The sequence below is a fragment of the Passer montanus genome, unplaced genomic scaffold (genome assembly GCF_014805655.1).
Source record: "Passer montanus isolate IOZ18808 unplaced genomic scaffold, ASM1480565v1 scaffold5, whole genome shotgun sequence".
NCBI lineage: Eukaryota > Metazoa > Chordata > Aves > Passeriformes > Passeridae > Passer > Passer montanus.
The window spans coordinates 9,650,444-9,663,049 of record NW_024369929.1 but is presented as its reverse complement, the minus strand read 5'-3'; the positions used below and the strand labels follow the sequence as shown (position 1 = coordinate 9,663,049).

General features: G+C 40.0%; 1 long non-coding RNA gene across 1 annotated transcript; it reads left to right on the top strand.

Annotated features, from left to right (window-relative positions):
* The first annotated feature begins 4,301 nt into the window (after positions 1-4,301).
* On the top strand, positions 4,302-7,985 carry LOC120509203. Its single transcript, XR_005629186.1, has 2 exons — positions 4,302-4,733; positions 6,797-7,985. It is a non-coding gene; the product is annotated as an uncharacterized LOC120509203 (long non-coding RNA).
* Positions 7,986-12,606: the final 4,621 nt, after the last annotated feature.

Sequence of the window (12,606 nt, the reverse complement as noted above, 5' to 3'; positions counted from 1 at the left end):
GGCATTTTCTGCTTCTATTTTACCTAATTCTGCTGTTTTCTAACCTTGTGTATTGCGTTGATTTGTTGCTTTGAGTTCAGCAAGACAGAGGAGGCATCTGAATTTACACTGCTCTGTAATATGTATTTATTGAAGAATCTTCTATAACTTTCTATGACTTTCCCTGAGGCTTCTTTTCTTATCTTGCCATAAGTGTTTTGTTTATGAAAATGACCTTAGGTTTCTCTCCAGCTGAAGAAAATTACACCAAGGGAAACCCTTTGGTTTTTGGTGTATTTATCCAATTCCTTACCTATCTTCCTTTTACGGAGAGTTTCAAGATAATTAGATGAAAATTACTTTTATTGAGAAAGTAATTTTACTCCTAAATATCAAAGTCATAGTCTGAAACTTGTGAGCATTTTCTTTTGTATGTGATTAAACTCACATCTGTTCATTGGGTAGAACAGAGGAAGAGACATGCTTTTCTCTCTTGGTATGTAAGACAACAAAAGACCAAATGTTCTTCTTTGGTTCACTTTCATGACTGTACTGTAGTACACAGAAATGTCTGGCTGCATCAGCAGTGCTGGTTTGGGCACTGAGTGTCCTTTGATTACAGGCCCAGCACTTTGCAGACACTTGTATTGGGGAAAAAAGAAAAATATGGTAAAGGACCATGTTAGTACATTGTATTGTTCTGTATTAGGTTTGGTTTTGTTTAAAACAAGAAAGCTCAAATCAGAATTATGTGCCAATTCTTTATAAGATCCCACTCATTTGGCAAAGGAATTGCATTAATTACCTCTTGTTTTCTGTACTGTGTCATTACAGAAGAGAGAGCACATGGTGCACTTGTGAATGAAATAATTCACTCACATCTTTGAAGCCTTTGCTGTATTTTTCCATTTTCCTTTGAAAATAATGGTTGTTTGTAGAAGACTTTCCCTGGATGATAAGTACACTTTGCAAATGTACAGTGGTGATCAGGAAGAAGCTTGAGTAAAACAGACTTCTAAAATCCAGTAAATCTGATAGAAACATTATTAAAAAAGAGTCAAAGTACTTTTTAAAAGCTTTTCCCAAAGGTATATTACCTTAGCCATAGTTTTTCCTGGGTTGGTGTTACAGTAGTTTGCTGTTACTGTGGACATCTGCTCCCCATGAGATGATTTTAGAAGATGGACAGGTTTCACTTAGGGAAGATGCAGTTGCTCACTGGGTTTGGATCCTTTTTAAGACTGTGATCTCTGAGATGTTGCAGGCTCTTCCTTGTGAGACTGCATTTTACTGAAGTGATCTGGAGTTTCCATTAATCACTGATGTCCAAGGAAAATCACTCCTGTCAAGAGAACAGAGCATAAAGAATGTTCACAGTGCAGCTGTAGGAAAATGCTGTAAGATGGACACTTCTCTTTCAATAACTCTGAATTAGCCCTTCTACCTCAGGACTATTAATTCCAAAATATAAAGAACTTCAGCTGCCCAAAAAATTTATAGCCTGCATGATTCACTAAAGGTTTCCTTCATATTTTGTTCTTTTCAAAGTCCATTTATTAAAAATAACAGGTTAAATGTTGGAGGGTTTGTGCCAAAAAATTGTAGGTTTTATCTATCAATGGGGACAAAGCAAACTGCTTTGGTTTTCAGAAGTGGCCTGCAAAACAGTATTTCTTTTACTCATTCAGATGTTCTGTAACTAAGTTATTCTACTTCTTACATCGTGCCAAAATAGATTTTTACTGTTGATTTGCATTGACGTCCTACAGTTTTATTTTAGAGAAGTGCTCAGCTTGTTAATGTGCTTCAGTGATAGGGACTATATCAGAACTAAATAATCCTGGTTAGTGACAGAGTGAAATGATGTTAAATTTATTTCTAAGGGGAAAAGCTAGCACTGTGCTGAAGTCAGACTGATGATAATTTCAACCTAGTAATTTTAAATGCTGCTGTATCTGTAGTAGTGTTTTAGGACTCCTGTAAGCCTCAAGCATATTATTTTCAAACTGTTTAATTTGACCACTCCAGAAAGTTCAGAATTCTCAGACCATTTTTTAGGGGGGGAATTATAGCCCTTTAGAATGTGCTTAGCAAAATGTTCCTAGTTAGGTCTAGTTTGCAGAGTGAGTCCTACCTGCCAATATGGAACTGGGATGTACAGGTTTAACACGGTCTGACAGAGGCTGTTGTAATGTTAGTGAAGAACTGCATTACCTGAGGTTTGGGTATTTTGATTTTTCAAAGAAACACAGAATATTTTATTATTTATGAGCAAACTTTTAAATTAGTTTTTATGAGATGAAAGCCCCAGAAGTGTTTTATTAAATATCTCACCCCTCTGTAGTTCTTGTCAAATAGTTCCATTGCTTATCTACTTATTTAATTATTTTTTTTATACACAGCACAGTACCCTGTGCAAATATGAAGCATTGATGTTGGCAGCAAATTAACTTCTGTTTTCAGAGGGGACAGAGTTTATACCATGATTCTCTTCACTGGATAAATCCTTTGTGTCTAGCATCTCCAGAGAGAAAGCAGATCTACCAAATTACTACTAAATACTCATTAAATACTAACTAATTATTAAATTGCTAAAAATCTACATCAGAACAAGCAGCTAGTTGAGGGACTATATAAGCAGGGACCTATATGGAAATATATTTGGTAATAAGGTAAATGCTTGTCATCATTGTGCCCTGCCAGTGATTTTTCGTCTCTGCATGGGAAAGAAGGTGGAAACTTGTTTGGTCAAACAGTACAGCTCAGTTCTCAGGGAATAAAAAAGCCCTTGCAGAGCTGGCTTGGATGAGCTAATAAATAGGGAGCTGTAGCTTGCTGATAACTGAGGGATTTGTGGAGCACATGGAGTCACAGGAACTGTTAAGGGCAGTTGGGCCAAGTCTGCTCACAGTGAACCTTTCTTCTTCATCAGAACAAAAGCTCTGTTGTCTATCCCAAGCTGTTGTGTATCTGCACCTTTTCTAGAAGCACAGATAAAAAGCAATGCACCTGTTTCCCATGAGATATGTCCCAACAGTCATCACTTTTTTGTGGCTGTCTTGGTCCTGAGCATGGCACTATGTAATACTGTCCAGTGATGATTTTTTTTCTTCCTTTTTACACTGTCACTCACATATTCCTTAGTGCACATCATCAGACTAGAAGCCATAATTCACCTCCGTTTCTATTTCTTCTCTAATGCTTCCAAAAATCTCTTTTACTGAGTTCTAAAAACAGCTGGAGCTGCAACATCACTCCATTTTAAGCTCTGCATTGTGTTAGCCATTACCCTGGTTCCACACACTGCTTGGGTGGAGCCATCAGTTAAAATTCCCAACACGGCCAGGAATTCCAGCTTTGTGTAAGTGGTGGTGACTTTCTACTTTTTAACTACATTACACTAAAAAAGAGGATTTTTCCCAGAGCAATTTACCAAGAGGGGGAAAATGGAAATACTGTTTGAGGATGACCTTCCACCCCGGTGATCTGGGGGTGACCTTGGCTGACGTTTGTTATTGCACAGCTTTCCTGCAGTAGTCGAGTGCTTTGTCACTGCTACTAAACAGAAAACTCCTGAGCTCACTAAACAGTTTGTGAGGGGTTTGGGAAATGGCAGAAGGATTTATGAATGCAACTGCAGAACAAAGTATTCTTCAAGTTTACCTGAAACAAACGTGGGTCCTTTTTGAGCAGATTAGAATGTGTTGGTTCTAACAGTTTCTTCAATCTGAAGTGCTATTCCTGACCTCAAGATCCTGAGAAAAGGAGAGATAAAAAAAGAAGGGAATTTGCAGCACTTCAGCATGGGAGCAGAAAAAGTGTTGTTTTGATTGTCTCCAAAAGAGAGGCAGTGCTGCAATTCTGTTTCGTTTTCGTCCACAGAACTTGAAAAGATTTTTCCTAGAAATGTGTAATGGGACTGTCAGAAAACAGACCCCTCCCCTTCCCAGTCGTTTCCTGCTGAAGTCATTTAAGGCCTCACAACTTTCATCTGTGTAGGCACTGAGAGCTCATGGGCCAAGATTTTTATTTTTTTTTTTTCCAAAGGGAACACTAGTAAAACTGCAGCACTTTTTAAAAAGTCGTTGGGAACAAAAGTTGGAAGTTTCTCTGCGTGTGAAGCTGGCTCTCCACTTAATCAGTTTCTCATTTCCGTTCTGTTTCCGCCAGCCCCAGTGAAGTGGCTGTAGGTGTTTTTCTTGTTTTAGGTATTGCTAAAAGCATGTGTGAGAGCTGCCCAAAGGGGCGGAGGGGGAAGTTGCTCCTTACTTCACTTCTGGGACTGTCTGTTCAGGGCTTTACACAGGAGGCGACTTGGAAAGGCTTGTGAATTCCATTTACTGTGCCCTCAGACCTGATGATCACAGTAGGCTGAGCACACAAAACCTGCTCTGCTGGCAACAGCCCTTGTGCAGTAGCTATTTAGTAAAAAAAAAAATCCCTTTGTGGAACTGGCAGATAGCCTGCATTTGCAAAGATGGGAATTTTTGTTGGTTATATATACAGTGTTTAATACAATGATCAAGGCAATGTGCTCTTAGAAGAAACCATTCCTACTCTGAATAAATGGATGCTACTCAGCATGCATTTTCTGGCTGGACTGAATTCAAGCCTCCCATTCTGAAATGGATAGCTTTTTTGGATCGCATTCACTTGTCTCCCAGACAAATCTGTAGTGTGGATTTGTTCCTTAGATGAATGATACACATTTCATCCGGTTTCTTTCAAGCTGAACTCCGCCTGGCACAAGAATGGTAAATGTTTTTTTCTTTCTCCTTCTGTTTAGAAGACTATGTTGTATTGTGAAAGATGAACTTCATTCCCAAGAGAGATGAACTGCATTCAGAGGTGGATTTACTGGTACATGTTTGTAATGCTACAGTAGTGCCACAGGCACCTCATCAGACAAACATGCACTGGGTAGTCTTGAGCCTTAGTCATACTGCAGGTATCAGCTCTTCTGTAAAGCTTTAATTGGAAGTTATGTGTCCTTAAAGCCTGGAGGAGTCTTCTCTCTAGGGAGTGAATTCCCCTATCTTGTTTTACTATTAGTCTTTGGGGGTAGTACAGTATACAAGTATGATATACAAGTATTTCAGCCTTTGAGCATGATGGGCTTCCTGATGTTAGCTGGCTGTTATAAATTACACATGCATTGAAGAGAAGAAAATGCTAGTATTTAAGTAGGCCACCAGCATGCTGTTAATGCAATCCACTGCATTCATATGACATTTAAAGTGTGTATTTGCATTTGCTATGAAACTGTGCATACCTAATGTGTAATTTTTGGGGCTTTCCTTGATCCAGTGGATAAAGAAGCTCTGTGAGTTGAGTACAGCCTAAAGAACAAACTTACTGCTTTGAATTAAACTCCTGATGAGGTCCCAGGATCATATTTGGGACTACTGCTGAGCTAATCAGTACAGTTGGAGAGAAACTGAAGTTCACTCCCAGCATCTCTTATCCTGCAGTGCTAGCAAGCCCTGAGCATAACCTGTCCCAGTCACCTCCCCACATCCCATCTGCCCCTGTGAAGAGACCATAAGTTTGAGGCCAGCTAGACAAGATGTTCTGTGGCCTTTTTGGTAAGGGCTGATGAGGCCTGAAGTGAGAACATGGCACTTTTAGATATTCTGGATTCAGGTTGTCTGCAAGGGCCACCTGGAAAGGAGAAATTAGGTTGTGGCTCAAGACCTGTTTCTAGGAGTGGCCTTCTCAGGTACAATTTAAGCAAACCTGCTTAATTTGCTATGGTTCTGTTTGTGCTGAAAGCTTATCCAGCCTTTCCTGAGGCTTTAGATCTTTACCTGCTTGCTAAGCTATTCTTGTTTGTATGTCTTATTACTGGAATTATTCTTGTTGCTTAATTACAGTGTCAGCAATTCTTGTTGTCATACTGAGAATAAGATTTGAAGTGAATCCAAAGACTGTGGAGTTTGTGGAGCTGTATGAGGGGGAGGAACTGGCACATGCTTTCTAAGATTTGAAACTATTAACCATATATTCAAGGAAATGGCATCTGAAATGTCCTCATTTCAGGTGATAACTAATAATTTTAAACAAGTGCAGCTTTTTATTTTTATTATAACTTATTCTGTCAAGAGGCTAAGACTAGCCAACCCTAGCCAACTAGCCAACTCGTTTGTGAGTTAGCAATGGTAATTAGAAATCCTGGTCTACTTTACTGTTGTATCTACATACCCTGGTAAAGATTGATAACAGGAAGGTTGTCACTCAGAAGCCATTCTGCCAAAATGTCTGTCTGCTGTTTGGGCCCTTGTGTAACGAATGGTGCCAGTCACCACAAGTCACCGGGGTGACCTAATGACCAGTCACCACTACTCACCACCTAGTCCCAGGGCAGCAGCATTTTTATACAGAATTCCTTTCTGTGAAAGCCCTTCTAAGAATCAGCAGAACAGCTGGCTCAGTAACTGAGGCATACAATGCACAGGGGTGACAAAAAACTGTACAAGCAATGTAAGTCTTCCTTGTGAGGAATAGAACAGTCAGAGCTGCTGGCAGAAAGTGCTGAGAGTGTCACTGGCTGCCTAGGTTAGGGGAGGATGGGGTGTGTCCAGTGAGGGGGACAGTGTTTGTTTAGGTTTTTCCTCCTGGGACTACTTTAGTATTTCAAGCACGTTTGGGAACTTTCTTTTCCCCCAGTGGTCTGAGATGTGAACTGGACAGTGTGTACGGATCTGAGAGAATAAGACTTAGCAGTGCTTCAGAAAAAGCAGTTGCATATCCTATAATGACAGCTTTGTTTCTGGGTCCCTGTGTAGACTCAGTTTTTGTTTGCTGACTTTTCTTTCAGCTTAAAATACACAAGAAGATGCCTGTTGGGGCTGAAAAACCCTGAAGATAGACAAAGCTGTAGAGTAAAATGGAGCTGAAGCCAGCCTTGTCTGGGGAGTCCCTGTGTGTGCTGTATCAGAGGAACAGCTGGGGTCTGCTACTGACACCATTATGAAACTCACATTACTTTCCACCTGACTGTATGCTTAGTGTGAGTGCCCTGTCCAGCAAAATGGAGAGCTGATGCTTGTCTCCTTTTTACTCAGTGTCTGTGGGAAGGTCACTTAGAGCAGCATTTGCCTGAGTCACTTTGTCACAAGCCCTTTCAAAAGGCATTTGCTGTACATAAACTGCTCCAAGATGAGGAGCAGGCACAAAGGGACATACTTATACAAGTTTCTACTCAGAGATAGAAACATAAAGACACATAGCTTTGAAGGAAAAGGCCAAGACCCTGAAAATAACTGGCCAGGATAATGGAAATTGTTAAAAGAATGATTGGGAGCAGCCACAACCATTTCCAGAATCACTACATTCATCAAGCTGAAAAATGAGCCTGGTGGTAGCAGTACATCCAGACAGCCAAGGACTCCAAGGAATACTGGTAATCCATCCCTCTGCCTGGTTGGAATCTTGTCTGGCTGAGGAAGCCACAGGTGCAGGGGAGCTCTGTGTGCAACCTGGGATGGTGATGTTGACTTGGCTCATCCAGAGCCACTCCAGAGCTGCCCTCCAGTGCCTGTGTGTGCTGCCAGGGTGGCTGGGTGTGTGCCAGCAATTAGGTACCCCAGGAGTCTCTGGAAAGTGATCACAGGCTTGTGCAGCTCTCCCTGCAGCACAGCTTTCCCCAGCAGAGTACGATGGCTGTAACATGGGAGGGAGCTTGGCTCTACGCATGCTGAGCACCCTTATCTCTCAAGTGCCCTAACTAACATAATTAGATTAAGCTAAGAGGAATTGGGCCTAATCTAGTTTCTGTCTTAGATTCTGCCACTCCTTTTCAGACCCAGAGAAAGGACTTTGAGTCCAAAAGCCTGCCTGTTCTTTCCAATTATATTAACTGGCCTAAAAAAAGATTTTTTTGTTTATGTTTTTTCTACAAACTCTGTTTCGCTCTTGCTACAATACAATTGTTAGTTCCATCCTGGAATGATTGGCATGTATGTAAATTGGAATAAAAGAGTCTGATTTGAACTGTTAACTAAGTTAAAAAAAACCCCAACAAGCAAAGCTATGCATTAGTGTAAGAAAGCTGTCATTAAAGGGGAAGTGTTTTTTAATATAATTAAAAGTCAAATGTTATGGTTACCATAATATTAAGTCATTCTCCCCACAATTCACCTGTCCTTTTAATTAGGACAAAACTTTCTCCATACAGCATCTACTTTATTTTTAGATGAAACTGAAGGTATTTAATGTCTAGCTCATTTTAAAAACTACTAGCAAGATGGAGCAAACAGACAGTGGCATTACAACAAAACCCACCCTTTTTTTTCATTTTTAACTTTTCTGTGGTACTTATATTATGTTATTATTTCTTTTTTACACTGACCAGCATCCTCATATAAAACTGCAAAGACTTGATGTGCTAACAGTGAACACTAGAATAATTGAAACTATCCTAGATGTCCCCTTGCAGTACATCAGCCCTGTGAAGTGAGGTGTGTGTCACCTGCATTAGCAAAGTAAAGGTGCCAGGGACAGGGACATCCTCTCTCTTCTCCTATTTAAGTAAATATTTAAAAGACAAAAAACCTCCTCTCCAGTATGGAACTGAAATGTACTACAGAATGATTCACATCAAATAAATAAATGCTTTTCAGTTGCAATCATTCCCTATTGAGTTGAAGTGGTATTATGCTGTTTTAATCTCATCAGTTCCAGAAAGCACTCACAAATGAAAAGAAGCGATTTTAACACTGTAGGAGGGGGAACAGCAGTTTGTGCAGAGCATCCAGCCAAAGGAAAAGGAATAATTTTACAATGACTGACCTCAATTCTATGCCAGTTTACAAATTCCACTACAATTAATTTCATTATAATTTCTCCACTTCATTCCTGAAAAATTAACCCTGCATAGTAATCCATCATTTTTTAACCTATCCACAGTTTCCACACTTTTTGCCACAGAAGAATTTAAAACACTTATAACCCTTTCCCAGTTCCATCTGATTGCCACTCCCACCCACCTTCACAGGGAAATTCAACTTCTGCTGCCATCTGCAACAAAAATCAACTTTAGAGGGTATCAACAAACATAGGCAACAACCTTTTGAAATGGTCCTTTTGGGCTCCAATGCACACACAGGAACACTCCCTGCCTAATGCTGAAACACAACCACCTCTTTGGTGAGCAGCATAAGTAATATGACAGCTTGTAGCAACACTAAATAATCATCTACTTAGCCTCGAGCAAAAATTGAAGCAGTGGGAATGTATAACATTTAAATCAGCATTTGTTGGGGAAACATTTCTCTTGTGGCACAAAAACCTTATTGACTGCAAACATCCAGAAATTTCATAGTGCAGCACCTCAAGCTGGTAAATTCAGCAAAAATTACTTCACTACTCTTGTATCTTGTTTATAGTACCTGTGTACTTTTGGAAAGATCTCTTCTTACAAACACCAGACATCTTTAGGAAAATTTTTCTTTTGTACAACAGGAAGCTCCAGTCCTGCAAAATGATAATATTCTGATGAGATTATAGGCAGAGACAGTGCAATCAATAGTCATGACACTAATTTGTCATGTACAGCCAAATGTTCTGCTTGAATGAATCCCTCCCTCTCTAGACTCAGCTCTGTACTGCAGACACTTGGTTTGAGGACTGAATTGTTCTTTCCTTTAGTACTTCAGTACTCCTGGAGAGCTGAGGTGTGATGCTCCCCTTCATGTGGAATGACATCTAATTTCCCAAGGTGTCCATTGGTTTTAACAGGATCATTTGGTACTAGACATACCATGGAGATGTTACAGATAGCATTTCTGAGGCTTGTCTGTGCTGAAAAATAGTTCTGCCAAGGACTTTGCTCATTAAAAGAGCAGTGAAAAGCAAATCTTGGTAACACCTGAGTGCATTTAAGTTAGTGTGCTTAATAAGTATGCTTAAATAACAGCAAAAAATATGTAGGTGATTTTCCTATGCTATTGGTAGTAACACAAAGGTGTATTTCTAGCTTCATTTAAAGTTCAGTTTTTCATTAGTTTTGGAATGTTTTTAATACAGAAAAACAAACAAAAAAAATCTCTATTTTCCCAGTGGTGCTCATTACAGATGCAGACTTGTCAAATTGCCACTACACTGCAGAAAGGTACACAAATCAAAAGCCTTCATATACTGGAAATTTTAACAGTTTGGCAAGCAGAATATACAATTCATATCGTTAAGAACAGAGAGTAGGCACCAAAAGAACGGAAATCTTGTTGGTTTGAGGGCTTGTAATTACAAGAACATTGTCTTGAAACATTATTCATAGATACTGCCAGGTTATCCGAATTCAGTCCTACGACCATAGCTGCCTTCTTCTTGGAAAAAATATATGCTAAGCCATTGTAGTTAACTAAAAAAATTTTGTTGTTAGTTTGAAAACTGCACAGAACTAATTGCAATTATAAAATTTTAGATCAAACTGTTTAATTCTGTAACAATATATATATATATATATATATATATATATATATATATAATTAGCAGTGTTGAAAAGGCTAACCAGATCCATTTTGATAGCAGCCAACTTCTCCCTAGTAAATATGCTCCACCTTTCTACTAGGAAGCAGCAGATGAATTCTTGCAATTCTCTTTGTAACCCTGATCCAAATCCTTCTGAAGCCAGTGGAATGATTTATATTAAAACAGCTTAATAGATCTTAGTTTGTCTCACTGAGATGAGCGCTTATTTCATCTTGGTATTTCAGGGCTTCCAAACTCAACTGTACAGTTTGTCAAGAGCTGGTTTTTTTGAGATATTATATTAAAAAGAGTACTACTGGGTAGCAACAGACATTTGTTACTGGTCCATGGCAAGACACCAAATTGTATCAATGCTGAGAATATAATTTCAATAAATTTTGAGAGACAAAGTCATACTGACCGCACAAAATGTCCTTAGGTGACACCCATAATGAAGAAGTCACTTTTGATAGGCAGTTCTTGCTCTTGCAGGTGTACTCTCATAAGGCTGGGAAAGTCTTTATTTTTGGGGGTTTCCATGGTAATGCTGGCAGACCTAAATGGAAACAAAAATATTTAAAAGGAGATGTTAAAAAAAAGCATTATTCCAACGTGACTGAAGTTTGTATTTTTCTAAGAGTAGATAGCAGAAACATTGTATATGGGTTTAAAAATTCTATATAAATTAAATCCCAAAACAAATTCAGACACATTTTTACAAACTTTTTTGGGTTTGGCATCATAAAAGACTCTTTAGAGGCAGCCTTTTAAGAATCTGCAAAAGCAAAGTAACTCTTTTCATGTTTTGCCTGAACCAGGCAGCCATTTTCTACAACCTTGAATTTCCATACAATCAAAAACATCTTTGCAAGGGTGCAAATGCTTGCTCCAAGAGTACATAACACAGAAGCCCAAGCAGGTTTAATTGATTTTTAGAAATAGCCTTTAGGCACTTGGAATGATTGAAGTGAAACCTAGGCTGCCATCCTAAAAAGAAGCCTGCAACACTGGAGAGATTTTTGGATTTACTTTTTGCTGCTGGCAGTGAAACCTTGTGAGTGACAGGGCAGAGCTCAGCAAGTGCTCCCTGCCATGCCCTGCCATCCTCCTGCCCCTGGGATGGAGGAAGGCTGCAGGAGGAAGGCTCTGGGGCTGGGACCAGCTCTGCACTGTCCCCTCCAGAGAAGAGCCAAGAGCACACAGTTCCAGGAGGAAGGCTCTGGGGCTGGGACCATCTCTGCACTGTTCCCTCCAGGGAAGAGCCAAGAACACACGTGGGAGGGCAGTCCTGGCACGGCCTCAGCAAGGCTGTGGAGGTGGCACAGGTCCCCAGAGACCTCAGGAAGGACAAGGGAAGCCACAGCAGGCTGGGACTCCACAAGTATAAACCAGAACCTGTCACAGCAGGCTGGGAAGGAACTTGTTGTGTGAGCCTGTGCCTGTGTTCCCTTTGCCTGGAAGGCTCACACTCAGCTGGCCCAGCACTCAGGCAGTGCAAGGACCTGCTGGCACTGCTATTTATACACCCTGCTTGAAAAAAAAAACACTTGAAAGTGCCTCTGCTATAAGGTCTTACTTGTAAAAAAAACCCTAAGCAATTCTGCATCTGTGAAACCTTCCAAAAATTGCTTTCCTCAGTGTGGAAGCCGGATATATATTTGTTGAATTAGGCTCTTGATTAGGTAGGACACAAAGGGCTTTCTCCCCCTGCAATACTTCCTGCCCAACAACAGAGTTCCCCCTGCTAACCCTGTGAACATTTCGTAGGGAACATTATTTTTTTGTTATTTTTATTTATTTCCACCAAGATTTAATTCCACTGTAGAAATTAATTCCACTGAGCCCTTTTCTTCCCCATTTCCCCGCTCCCATTTTAATTTCAGGGTTTTTTCCAGGCCAAATTTCTTCCCACTTACTTGGTCTGGTCTTTTCATTAAAATAAGTTCTTCCAATGGCCCCCAATCATTTGCCCTTCCTGTCCATTCTTGGTTTTGCCAAAACTGTTAGTTCACAACAGGAAACCAATAGCTTGTGCTATCAGGAGACATTTCCTTCACAGCACAAAATGTCTGAATAATAATTTCAAGAAAGGCTTCACCCATTTCCTGTGAGTGGAGGGAAGTTTGCCTATCCCAGTCCCTCAGAGCTCTTTGTTTC